Source organism: Pelophylax lessonae (genome assembly GCF_965119305.1).
Source record: "Pelophylax lessonae genome assembly, chromosome: 5".
NCBI classification, from domain to species: Eukaryota; Metazoa; Chordata; class Amphibia; order Anura; family Ranidae; genus Pelophylax; species Pelophylax lessonae.
In genome coordinates this window covers 90868449-90881827 of record NC_138772.1, presented here as the reverse complement: position 1 = coordinate 90881827, position 13379 = coordinate 90868449, and the positions used below count along the sequence as shown (strand labels likewise).

At 47.2% G+C, this 13379-nt stretch overlaps 1 protein-coding gene across 2 annotated transcripts in view; it reads left to right on the top strand.

Moving 5' to 3' along the window:
* The first annotated feature begins 617 nt into the window (after nucleotides 1-617).
* Nucleotides 618-13379, top strand: part of CUL2 (cullin 2) — a 173426-nt gene continuing 160664 nt past the window's right edge. The window contains exon 1 of one of the 2 annotated variants that reach the window (XM_082257514.1): nucleotides 618-859. The gene's annotated coding sequence lies outside the window, so the exon portion shown is untranslated. Of the gene's footprint in view, nucleotides 936-13379 lie in introns of both variants that reach the window. The other variant, XM_082257513.1, reaches the window with a different exon arrangement.

The following is a 13379-nucleotide window of genomic DNA, read 5'->3' as shown; positions in this document are numbered from 1 at the left end:
CAACATACAGGTACGTTGGTATTTGGGGAGTGGTTAAAGGGGAAAAAAACCCACAGAAAACGCAGTAAAAAACGCATCGAAAATGCAACACTTTTTGGTGCGACTTTATTGCAGTCTATTACAAGCGAATTGAAAATATTCCCCGACCCTTTCCAAAAATGTAGAAGGTGAAAAACGCATAGATGTGAATGTGTCCCGCAGGAAATCACGTTAAATGGACTGTAGTTAGTTTCTAAAAAATGTAAAACACACGAAAAAGGTTGTAGGTGTGAATGTAGGGTAAGTGGGGATCTCTCTCATGGGAAAAATCTCCTCTCATTTCATGTTAGGATTACAGGACAGGAAGTTGAGCGAATCTCCCTAATGAGACACTTATGACACACAAAAAAACAAAAGTTGTGTTAATCCTTCCCACTTTATTCATAAGTGCCAAAAAGTTTTGTCTTTAGATATACTGGTAATAAAAATAAATCTGTATGTGTGAGGATGAAGTCTATGCGATTATTGGTGTGTCAGGAGGTCACTCCTAGGTGATTGGACATAACACATGGGAATGTCTGGTGGTAACTGCTGTGCTCACACTTCCGGTTCCTGCTGTCACAGGGGACGGAGCTCAGGAAGTATGATCCTCGGGGCTCTCCGTACTTCGGATTAGTCCATTCTACACCCGGGGGGAACTCCGCCTCTACTCCTCCCTTCTACTCAGCTCTGTGTCGCCTGTCTGCCTGAGCACCTCCTCCTCATTGGTCGGCTGTGCGAGACAGGGACAGTCTGAGAAGGAAAGGGGACTTCCGGCCTTGAGAAGCCCTGTGTCTTCCCCCCCGGCCAGGCGGACAGATGGTGGATCCCGGCATCCCAGGTAATGGCAGCTGAGTGAGCGGTGTCGGTGACAGCTGATGATCTCCCGCAGAGGATCCCCAGTGACGCGTGTACAGGTACCTGACTCCCCTCCCCCACTCACACACCCCCCGGGCCCCAACACTGCACCGGCCACAGGGGGCGCTCTACAGCTGGGAATGTCTCCATGAGAACCCCCCTCCCCCTCGGGGAGCCGGCACTCCTCACTGCCCCATGACTGACACACATGGGTAGTAGGCCTCCGCCTGCCGGGACTGATCCCTACTCCAGAGTGCAGAGACATGGAGCCAGGACTGATCCCTACTCCAGAGTGCAGAGACATGAGCGAGGACTGATCCCTACTACACAGTGCAGGGACATGAGCCAGGACTGATCCCTACTACACAGTGCAGAGACATGAGCCAGGACTGATCCCTACTACACAGTGCAGAGACATGAGCCAGGACTGATCCCTACTACACAGTGCAGGTACATGGAGCCAGGACTGATCCCTACTACACAGTGCAGAGACATGAGCCAGGACTGATCCCTACTACACAGTGCAGAGACATGAGCCAGGACTGATCCCTACTACACAGTGCAGGTACATGGAGCCAGGACTGATCCCTACTACACAGTGCAGAGACATGAGCCAGGACTGATCCCTACTACACAGTGCAGAGACATGAGCCAGGACTGATCCCTACTACACAGTGCAGGTACATGGAGCCAGGACTGATCCCTACCACACAGTGCAGAGACATGGAGCCAGGACTGATCCCTACCACACAGTGCAGAGACATGAGCGAGGACTGATCCCTACTACACAGTGCAGAGACATGAGCCGGGACTGATCCCTACTACACAGTGCAGAGACATGGAGCCAGGACTGACCCTACTACACAGTGCAGAGACATGGAGCCAGGACTGATCCCTACTACACAGTGCAGAGACATGAGCCAGGACTGATCCCTACTACACAGTGCAGAGACATGAGCCAGGACTGATCCCTACTACACAGTGCAGAGACATGAGCCAGGACTGATCCCTACTACACAGTGCAGAGACATGAGCCAGGACTGATCCCTACTACACAGTGCAGAGACATGGAGCCAGGACTGATCCCTACTACACAGTGCAGAGACATGGAGCCAGGACTGATCCCTACTACACAGTGCAGAGACATGAGCCAGGACTGATCCCTACTACACAGTGCAGAGACATGAGCCAGGACTGATCCCTACTACACAGTGCAGAGACATGAGCCAGGACTGATCCCTACTACACAGTGCAGAGACATGAGCCAGGACTGATCCCTACTACACAGTGCAGAGACATGGAGCCAGGACTGATCCCTACTACACAGTGCAGAGACATGGAGCCAGGACTGATCCCTACTACACAGTGCAGAGACATGAGCCAGGACTGATCCCTACTACACAGTGCAGAGACATGAGCCAGGACTGATCCCTACTACACAGTGCAGAGACATGGAGCCAGGACTGATCCCTACTACACAGTGTGGGTACATGAGCCAGGACTGATCCCTACCACACAGTGTGGGTACATGAGCCAGGACTGATCCCTACTACACAGTGCAGAGACATGAGCCAGGACTGATCCCTACTACACAGTGTGGGTACATGAGCCAGGACTGATCCCTACTACACAGTGTGGGTACATGAGCCAGGACTGATCCCTACTACACAGTGTGGGTACATGAGCCAGGACTGATCCCTACTACACAGTGCAGGAACATAGAGCCAGGACTGATCCCTACTACACAGTGCAGGAACATAGAGCCGGGACTGATCCCTACTACAGCTGTGGCCGAAAGTTTTGAGAATGAGACAAATATAAATTTTCACAAAGTCTGCTGTCTCAGTGTTGTCAGATCTTATTATCCGATGTCACAATGGGGTACTGAGGTATAATTCTGAGCATTCTATGAGTGTCCAAGACTTTCCCGGACAATTACATGAAGTTTAGTGAAGAGTCAATATTTGGAGCGTTGATCCTTCTTTTTCCAGACCTCTGTAATTCTCCCTGGCATGTTGTCACTCCGCTTCTGGGCCACATCCTGGCTGATGGCACCCCCTTCTTATATAATCAATGCTGGGAGGGTGTCAGAATTTGGGGGGTTTTATTCTCTCGCCTCTTGAGGATTGACCACCAGATCTCCATGGTATTCGGGTCTGGGGAGTTTCCTGGTTATGGACCCAAAATTTCCATGTTTTGTTCCCCAATCCACTTAGTTATCACTTTTCCTTATGACAAGGCGCTCCATCATGCTGGAATAGGCATTGTTCCTCACCTAACTCTTCTTGGATGGTTGGAGAAGTTGCTCTTGGAAGATGATTTTATACCATTCTTTATTCATGGCTGTGTTCTTAGGTAGAATTGTGAGATCACTCCCCTGGCTGAGAAGAAACCCCAGACATGAATGGTCTCAGGGCGCCTTACTGATGGTAGCGCTCACCTAACGTCTCCAGACAAGGATTTGTCCGCATTCCCCAAACATTCGGAAAGGGGATTCATCAGAGAAAATGACTTTACCCCAGTCCTCAGCAGTCCAATCCCTCTACCTATTGCTGAATATCAGTCGTCCCTGATGTTTGTCCTGGAGAGAAGTGGCTTCTTTGCTCCCCTTCTTGACACCAGGCCATCCTCCAAAAGTCTTCTCCTCACTGTGCATACAGATAAACTCACACCTGTGTGCTGCCATTCCTGAGCAAGCTCTGCACTGGTGGTGCCCGGATCCCGCAGCTGAATCACCCGTAGGAGGCGGTCCTGGCGCTTGCTGGACCTTCTTGGGCTCCCTGAAGCCTTCTTTACAAATGCAGTGGAAATGTTTTTGATAGGATTAAGATTAAAGCGGAGTTCCACCCTGGATTTTTTAATACCCCCGGGACAGTCAGGGCTAGTGCATTCCACAATGGCTAGCCTCTGATCTGTCCCGGCTTGCACTTACCTGTTAGGACAAATACTTACCTTGCAAACGTCTTGTCCAGCGCTGCCATCTCAGATGTGGGCAGCTTGAAGCCAGCGAGATCCCCTTCGGTGTCTTCTTCCGCCTTCTTTGGTCCCACGATGCTCTGCGCCGGCCCCAACGTCACTTCCGGGTCGCGCGCGTCATCCCTCCACAGCTTCTGGGCATGACCAGAAGCTGTTTAGAAGGGGATGACGCGCGCGACCCGGAACTGACGTCGGGGCCGGTGCAGGAGCAATGATTCCTGGGAGCTATGACGTTCAGCTCCCAGGAATCATTGCAAAACCAGGAAGTGACGATGGGCCGCGGCCGAGGAAGGAGGAAGAAGGAAGTAAGGTAAGTATATTTTCTTCGCTACGAGGTAAGTAAAAAAAAAAAAAAAATATGCGATTATCCATTTCTTTTTCAGGTGACCCGGAGCGAGAAGATGGAGGTAAGTATAAAAATAGGGTGGAACTCCACTTTAATTTTCATGGCAGAGAGGGACTTTGTAATTACCTGCAATTCATCTGATCGCTCTTCATAACCTTCTGGAGAATATGCAAATCGCCATCATAAAACAGAGGCAGCCGACTTTGTGAAATGTTATATTTGTCTAATACTTAACTTTTGGCTACGGCTGTACATGCAGCCAGGACTGACATATACACGAGCTAGGACTGGTCCCTACTACACAGTGCAGGTGCATGACCCAAGACTGGTCCCTACTACACAGTGCAGGTACATGAGTCTGTGTATACTTGACCCAGGACTGATCCCTACTAGACCGTGCAGGTACATGAGTCTGTATACATGGAACTAGATCTTATCCCTACTTCTCAGTGTAGGTATATGAGTCTGTGTATGCAAAGAGCCAGGACTGATGCCTACTACGCAGTGCAGGTACATGAGTCTGTGTATAATACATGACCCAGGACTGATCCCTACTACAAAGTGCAGCTACATGAGTCTGTGTATACAGAGCCAGGACTGATCACTACTACACAGTGCAGGTACATGAGTCTGTGTATACATGACCCAGGACTAATCCCTACTACAAAGTGCAGCTACATGAGTCTGTGTATGCTTAGAGCCAAGACTGATCCCTACTAAACAGTTCCTGTACATGAGTCTGTGTATACTTGATCCAGGACAGATCCTTACTGCACAGTGCAGGTACATGAGTCTGTGTATACATAGAGCCAGGACTAATCCCTACTACACAGTGCATGTACAAGTGTCTGTGTATGCTTAGAGCCAAGACTGATCCCTACTACACAGTGCAGGTGCATGAGTCTGTGTATTTATAGAGCCCGAACCAAACCCTACTACACAGTGCAGGTACAGGAGTCTTTGTATGTATAGAGCCAGGACCGATCCCTACTACACAGTGCAGGTTTGAGTCTGTGTATGCATGTATGCCTGTGTATGCCAGATCTTATCCCTACTACTCAATGTAGGTACATGAATCTGTGTATACCTTACCCACATCTAATCCTTACTACTCAGAGGAGGTGCATGAGACTATGTATGCATAGATCCGGGACTGATCCCTACTACACTGTACAGGTACATGAGTCTGTGTATACTTGATCCAGGACTGATCCCTACTACACAGTGCAGGTACATACAGTACCTCACAAAAGTGAGTACACCCCTCACATTTTTGTAAATATTTTATTATATCTTCCCATGTGACAACACTGAAGAAATGACACTTTGCTACAATGTAAAGTAGTGAGTGTACAGCTTGTATAACAGTGTACATCTGCTGTCCCCTCAAAATAACTCAACACACAGCCATAAATGTCTAAACCACTGGCAACAAATAAGTACACCCCTAAGTGAAAATGTCCAAATTGGGCCCAGTCAGCCATTTTCCCTCCCCGGTGTCATGTGACTCGTTATTGTTACAAGGTCTCAGGTGTGAATGGGGAGCAGGTGTGTTAAATTTGGTGTTATCGCTCTCACTCTCTCATACTGGTCACTGGAAGTTCAACATGGCACCTCATGGCAAAGAACTCTCTGAAGATCTGAAAAAATAATTGTTGCTCTACATCAGGGATTCTCAAACTACAGCCTCCAGCTGTTGCTGAGCTCCACTCAGAACAGTGTCCACTCAGAACAGTGTCCACTCAGAACAGTGTCCACTCAGAACAGTGTCCACTCAGAACAGTGTCCACTCAGAACAGTGTCCACTCAGAACAGTGTCCACTCAGAACAGGCCTCACCATGGTCGACCAAATAAGTTGAGTGCACGTGCTCAGTGTCATATCTAGAGGTTGTCTTTGGGAAATAGACGTATGAGTGCTGCCAGCATTGCTGCAGAGGTTGAAGGGGTGGGGGGGGTGGGGAGCAGTCTGTCAGTGCTCAGACCATACACCGCACACTGCATCAAATTGGTCTGCATGGCTGTCGTCCCAGAAGGAAGCCTCTTCTAAAGATGATGCACAAGAAAGTCCCCAAACAGTTTGCTGAAGACAAGCAGACTAAGGACATGGAATGTCCTGTGGTCTGATAAGACCAAGATAAACTTATTTGGTTCAGATGGTGTGAAGCGTGTGTGGCGCCAACCAGGTGAGGAGTACAAAGACAAGTGTGTCTTCCCTACAGTCAAGCATGGTGGTTAGAGTGTCATGGTCTGGGGCTGCATGAGTGCTGCCAGCACTGGGGAGGTACAGTTCATTGAGGGACCATGAACGCCAACATGTACTGTGACATACTGAAGCAGAGCATGATCCCCTCCCTTCAGAGACTGGGCCGCAGGGCAGTTTTCCAACATAATGACCTGAAACATATCTCCAAGACGACCACTGCCTTGCTAAAGAAGCTGAGGGTGAAGGTGATGGACTTGCCAAGCATGTCTCCAGACCTAAACCCTATTGAGCATCTGTGGGGCATCCTCAAACAGAAGATGGAGGAGTGTAAAGTCTCTAACATCCACCAGCTCCGTGATGTCATCATGGAGGAGTGGAAGAGGACTCCAGTGGCAACCTGTGAAGCTCTGGTGAACTCCATGCCCAAGAGGGTTAAGGCAGTGCTGGAAAATAATGGTGGGCACACAAAATATTGACACTTTGGCCCGGTTTGGACATTTTCACTTAGGGGTGTACTCACTTTTGTTGCCAGCGGTTTAGACATTATTGGCTGTGTGTTGAGATATTTTGAGGGGACAGCAAATTTACACTGTTATACAAGCTGTACACTCTCTACTTTACATTGTAGCAAAGTGTCATTTCTTCAGTGTTGTCACATGAAAAGATAGAATAAAATATTTACAATAATGTGAGGGGTGTACTAAATTTTGTGAGATACTGTATGGCTGTGTATGTAAGAAGCAAGCACTGATCCCTACTACACAGTGCAGGTACATGAGCCAGGACTGATCCCTACTATGCAGTACAGGTACATGAGCCAGGATTGATCCCGACTACAGAATGCAGGTACATGAGCCCAGGACTGATCCCTACTACACAGTGCAGTTTCATGAGCCAGGACTGATCTTTACTACAGAATGCAGGTATGTGAGCCAGGACTGATCCCTACTGCACATTGCAGGTACATGAGCCAGGACTGATCCCTACTACGCAGTACAGGTACATGAGCCATTACTGATCCCGACTACAGAATGCAGGTACATGAGCCAGGACTGATCCCTACAACACAGTGCAGGTACATGAGCCAGGATTGACCCCGACTACAGAATGCACGTACATGAGCCCAGGACTGATCCCTACTACACAGTGCAGGTACACGAGCCAGAACTGATCCCTACTACGCAGTACAGGTACATGAGCCAGGACTGATCCCTACTATGCAGTACAGGTACATGAGCCAGGACTGATCCCTACTACACATTGCAGGTCCATGAGTCTGTGTATGCATGACCCAGAACTGATCCCTACTACACAGTGCAGGTTCATGAGCCAGGACTGATCTTTACTACAGAATGCAGGTATGTGAGCTAGGACTGATCCCTACTACACAGTGCAGGTGCAAGATCTAGGACTGATCCCTACCACACAGAGCAGGTACATGAGCCAGGACTGATCCCTACTACACAGTGCAGAGACATGAGCCAGGACTGATCCCTACTACACTTCACGTGTTTTGATTGCCGCAATTGCAGTGTGATGTATCGCGCAGCAAAATCACCTTTAACGAGTAATGGCATCCCAAACGCGTCCCATGTTTTGCCATGACTCTGGAATTGCAGGCAGAATCGTGGTAATACAAATCACCTAGGTGTGAATAGAGTCTTATGGAGTTACTATGCTGTCTCCCAGTTGTGCTCCTGCATCGTCACCCTGCCAAACGCTATTCCAGTGTCAACTACAAGTGGCCATGCAGAGATACATTGTACAGGCATGTTACATTGTTGTCACCATCATGAAATCAACTCTGAGAAATGATATGCAGCCATTACTGAGGTACTTGTAGTCAGGAGATACAGTGCCTTGCAAAAGTATTCACCCCCTTGGCATTTTCTCATGTTTTGTTGCCTCACAACCTGGAATTAACATGAATTGTTTGAAGATTTGCATCGTTTAATTTACAGACCATGCCCACAACTTAAGATTTTTTTTTTTTTTTATTGTGAAGCAAACAACAAATAGGACAACATAACAGAAAAAGTCAGTGTGCATAACTATTCACCCCTTAAAGTCAATACTTACAAGAGCTACCTTTTGCTGCAATCACAGCTTCAAGCCGCTTTGGATAAGTCTCTATGAGCTTGCCATATCTTATTACTGGGATTTTTGCCCATTCCTCCTTGCAAAACTGCCACAGCTCCTTCAAGTTGGATGCTTTGCGCTTGTGAACAGCCATCTTTAAGTCTGATCACAGATTTTCTATTGGATTGAGGTCTGGGCTTTGACTAGGCCATTCCAACACATTTACATGTTTCCCCTTAAACCACTCAAGAGTTGCTTTAGCAGTGTGTTTGGGGTCATTGTCCTGCTGGGAGGTGACCCTCTGTCCTAGCTTCAAATCACACACAGAGTGGTAGAGGTTTTGTTCAAGAATATCCCTGTATTTAGCACCATCCATCTTTCCTTCAACTCTGACCAGTTTCCCAGTCCCGGCTGCTGAAAAAGTTTCACTGTGGGGATGGTGTTCTTTGGGTGATGTGATGTGTTGAGTTTGCGCCAGACATAGCGTTTTGTTTGATGGCCGAAAAGTTCAATTTTAGTCTCATCAGACCAGAGAACCTTCCTCCATACCATTTTGGGAGTCTCCCACATGCCTTTTCACAAACTCAAAACGTGCCATTTTGTTTTTTGCTGAAAGTAATGGCTTTCTTCTGGCCACTCTGCCATAAAGCCCAACTCTAAGGAGCGTACGGCTTGTTGTCCTCCTATGTACAGATACTCCAGTCTCTGCTGTGGAACTCTGCAGCTCCTCCAGGGTTACCTTGGGTCTCTGTGCTGCCTTTCTGATTAATGCCCTCCTTGCCCGGTCCGTGAGTTTTGGTGGGCGGCCGTCTCTTGGCAGGTTTGCCTGTTGTGCCATGTTCTATCCATTTGGTTATGATAGATTTGATGGTGCTCCTGGGGATCATCAAAGATTTGGATATTTTTTTATAACCTAACCCTGACTTGAACTTCTTTACAACATTGTCCCTTACTTGATTGGAGAGTTCCTTGGTCTTCATGGCAGCGTTTGGTTAGTGGTGCCTCTTGCTTAGGTGTTGCAGCCTCTGGGGCATTTCAAAAAAGGTGTGTATATGTAATGACAGATCATGTGACACTTAGATTGCACACAGGTGGACACCCTTTGGGGCGAGGAGGGATCGTGGGCCTGGTCTTGCAGATAACTGCTCCCACTTCTGAGCTCGGGCCCCTCCCCTCCTTCCCCCCGCAGCCGGCCCATTCACAGACCGCATTGCGATTCGCGCATGCGCAGTAGGAAACTGGCTGTGAAGCTTCAAGGCTTCACTGCTGCTTCCTCTTAGCCAAGATGGCTGCGCCAGCACCAGAGAGCTGATTCAAAAATTGACACCGCTGGATGCCTGGACAGGTAAGTTCCCTAATAATAGTAAAAGTCAGGGGAGCCTCATTATTTGTAGCTACTGACTTTTTAATTATTGGGGCGGGGGGACGAGACTCCTCTTTAAGGCCTGAGCCTTTTTCTAACACTTTGTTTACAAGTAATAAATCTGTATTTTTTGCTATAAAATTACTAGCACCCCCAAACAATTATACATTTTTAGCAGATGCCCTAGAGAATAAAATGGCAGTTGTTGCAATGTTTTATGTATTGGGGTTTATTTTGTTCAACACTATTTGTACAACACTATTTTAACGAGTGTACAACTAATGTACAACACTATTTTAACGAGTAAGAAAAAAAAAACACCACATATACCCCAATTTTTTTTTGAAAATATGAAAGATGTTACGCCAAGTAAATGGATATCTAACATATCACACTTTAAAATTTCCAACGCTTTGGAATAGCGCCAAACTATGTTAAAAATCTCATTTGGCGACGCTTTAAAAAATTCGATAGGTTACCAGTTTAGAGTTACAGGGGAGGTCTAGTGCTAGAATTATTTCTCTGTCTGACGTTTGCGGCAATACTTCACATTTGTGGTGCAAACAGTTTTTATATGTGGGAGTGACCTACATATGCAATCATCACTGCGCATGAGAATGGGGGCGCATTCATTTATTACTTTTTTTTTTTTTTTAATTTTATCCCTTCTGATAATACAGCATGACAGGTCTTCTTTATGGAGAGATATGAGGGTCTATAAGCCCCCAAATCTCTCATCCTATCTTTTTTAAAAGCAAAAGTTCCAAAAAAGAAAAAAAAGATCTTCTGCTTAAAAAAAAAAAAAAAATGTCCTTGTTTACATTGGACTGAAACGGGAAGTGACATAATGACATTGCTACAGACCTCCTAAGCCATAGAAATGAGCGGAGGCCATCTTTCCTTCGCTCATCTCTGTGATCAGCCTCTGTCAGTGCCAGATCTGTTCCCAGAGCCACTGATTGCCCAGGTAAGCCCGGGAACCACCAGAAAGTGGGGGAGTGGGGGCGGATCCCTCCTGATGCTTCTAAAAGTGATCCAGCAGAGGATCCGCCTAAAACCATGGCAGAGAGAGACAAACTACACCATGATGAAGTTTTTTTGGGCATGTGTAGCACGCCCAAAGGCTGCAGCTAGGTAAAGTGGAATTATACTCTGGCCCATACCAGCGATGCGTTTTCTCACTGGCCACTGACATGTTTAACAGGTTTTTTTTCCAGGTTCTGACCTTTGGCTATTTTGATCTGCTGGGGGGATGTCATTCCTGCATGTGCACAGGATTTCATCCATCTCACAGTGCACTGCTCAGTGTACATTGCCAAGAGGCAGGTAAGAGTACTTTAATGTAGAAGTGAAATGTCTCTTCTGCATTAAAAAAAATCTTTCCTCCTTGCATATTTTTATTTGGGCAGGTTCACACCGGTGCTCCTGCGTTTTACACACAGTTCCTATTGACTTCTATTAAACTGTGCATTTTCTGAAAGCGCATAGATGCAGTATGCAGGACTTTGATGTGCTTTCATGAAAACACACAGTTTAATAAAAGTCAATGGGACAGGGGGTGGGCTGGAGAGGAAGCTTATCTGGATGCAGTGGTTTATTGCAGGGATGGTGGCACCCTGATCTTCACCCTAAAGAAAGGGGGGGGACTCAGTTTGGCATCTTTGCGCTGGGTGATCTTGTCCCGGCACTGCAATAGGAGCACACCTAATACCTCCCGTGTGAAATGCAAATAAATTGCGCTGCACCCAAACTGCAGTACACCAGTGTGATCCTGTTTTTTGTAAGTAAAATTACACTTCAATGGTTTACCACCAATTTATAGATTATAAAACTGGGGGTAATGAGGACATTAGTGTGCTCAGAGTGGGCCATGTTTGTGCCGGGAAGCTGTTGTAAATATGAAAGCTTCCCACACTGGCTCTATCCCTGGCTCCATTCAGCTATTGGCTGAATGTAAACCAAGGGGCTGGGGGTTCTGGTGATGTCATTACCGAAATATAGCAATGGCCAAATTTAGGAATGTACGAGACACACAGAGGAAGGCCTTATGGAGAACTAGTCTCAACGCAACTGTTGGGTGAGTGCAACTGCCATGCTCTGTTAGTCAGAAGCAAGGTGGTCCTGATGGTCTCTTAGTTCCCCATCAGGCTTCACCATCCTATTACAAACCTCCTGGGCCATGTGCCTGTCTGTGTGATGGGTGCAGGGGCTGTAAGAGTACATTGAGGAAGGGGTATCCAGTATGGACACTCTGACCTTAGTGCTGGCCTCTTTCAGATTAATTTACCTTATTTTGAGCAGGTACATGTATCTGGACCAAGCACTAAAAATGTAGGTGTACAACACTCTAATAATTCAACCTATAGTGCTTTCACAAACGAGATGTCATTCATTTAAATGGGGTTGTAAAGGTTCAATTTTTATTTATTTTTTTTAAATAAAAATAACAAACGTCTTATATTTACTTGCTCTGTGCAAGGGTTTTGCACAGAGCATCCCCGATCCTCCTTTTCTGGGGTGCCCCGCCGGCGCTCCTGGCACCTCCCCTTCTGCAGGTGCCCTCCACGGAGAGCTGCTTTCCATAGGGGCATCCCTGCAGGCACGCTTCTGAATCCCGCTGCTGTCCATTGACACAGACAGCGGTACTCGGCCCCACCCCCTCACTCCATATGTCACTGGATTTGATTGACAGCAGTGGGAGACATTGGCTCTTGCTGCTATCATTCTATCCAATGAGGACCGAGACAGCGGCTATAGCTGCTGGGCTCAAGCACATTGCTGGAACAGATGAGTTCAGGTAAGAAAAAGGGGGACTCTGGGGGCATCTGCAACAAAGAACGTTTTTCAGCTTAATGCATAGAATGCATTAAGGTGAAACTAGGAGACGGGGGGGAGGGCTCAGAAGTAGAGTCAGTCAGGAGGGAGCAGAGGACTGAAGGCAGTTGTAGGGTCAGCAGCGACAGTAGGTCCACAACGTCAATCGGTAGGTCTGTGCGGGAAAACCTCAGACCAAACAGGAATAAACATAACCACCAATTGCGCTCAACTTCCGTAAAACTAAGAGGGGTATATGCTAATGCCAGGAGCCTAGCTAATAAAATGGATGAGTTGGAAATATTAGTACATGAGGAGGACATAGACCTTGTGGGAATAACAGAGACTTGGTTCGACCCCTCACATGACTGGCTGGCCAATATCCAAGGGTATTCGGTGTACCGGAAGGACAGGGTAGGAAAAAGAGGGGGAGGGGTATGTCTCTATGTCAAGAACAATATAAAGGTGATAGAAAGGAGTGACATTACGGAAGGGATGAGTATGGAGTTAGAATCTGTGTGGGTTGAACTCCATAGGGAAGGAGAAAAGGGGAAAGTAATTGTGGGGGTTTGCTATAGGCCACCTAACCAAGGGGAGGAGGTAGAGCTGGAATCCTTAGCACTAATGAGTAAAGTGGCAAAATTGGGATCAGTCATCATATTGGGGGACTTCAATTATCCCGACATTGACTGGGATGAGGGGACTGCACACTCACAGAAGG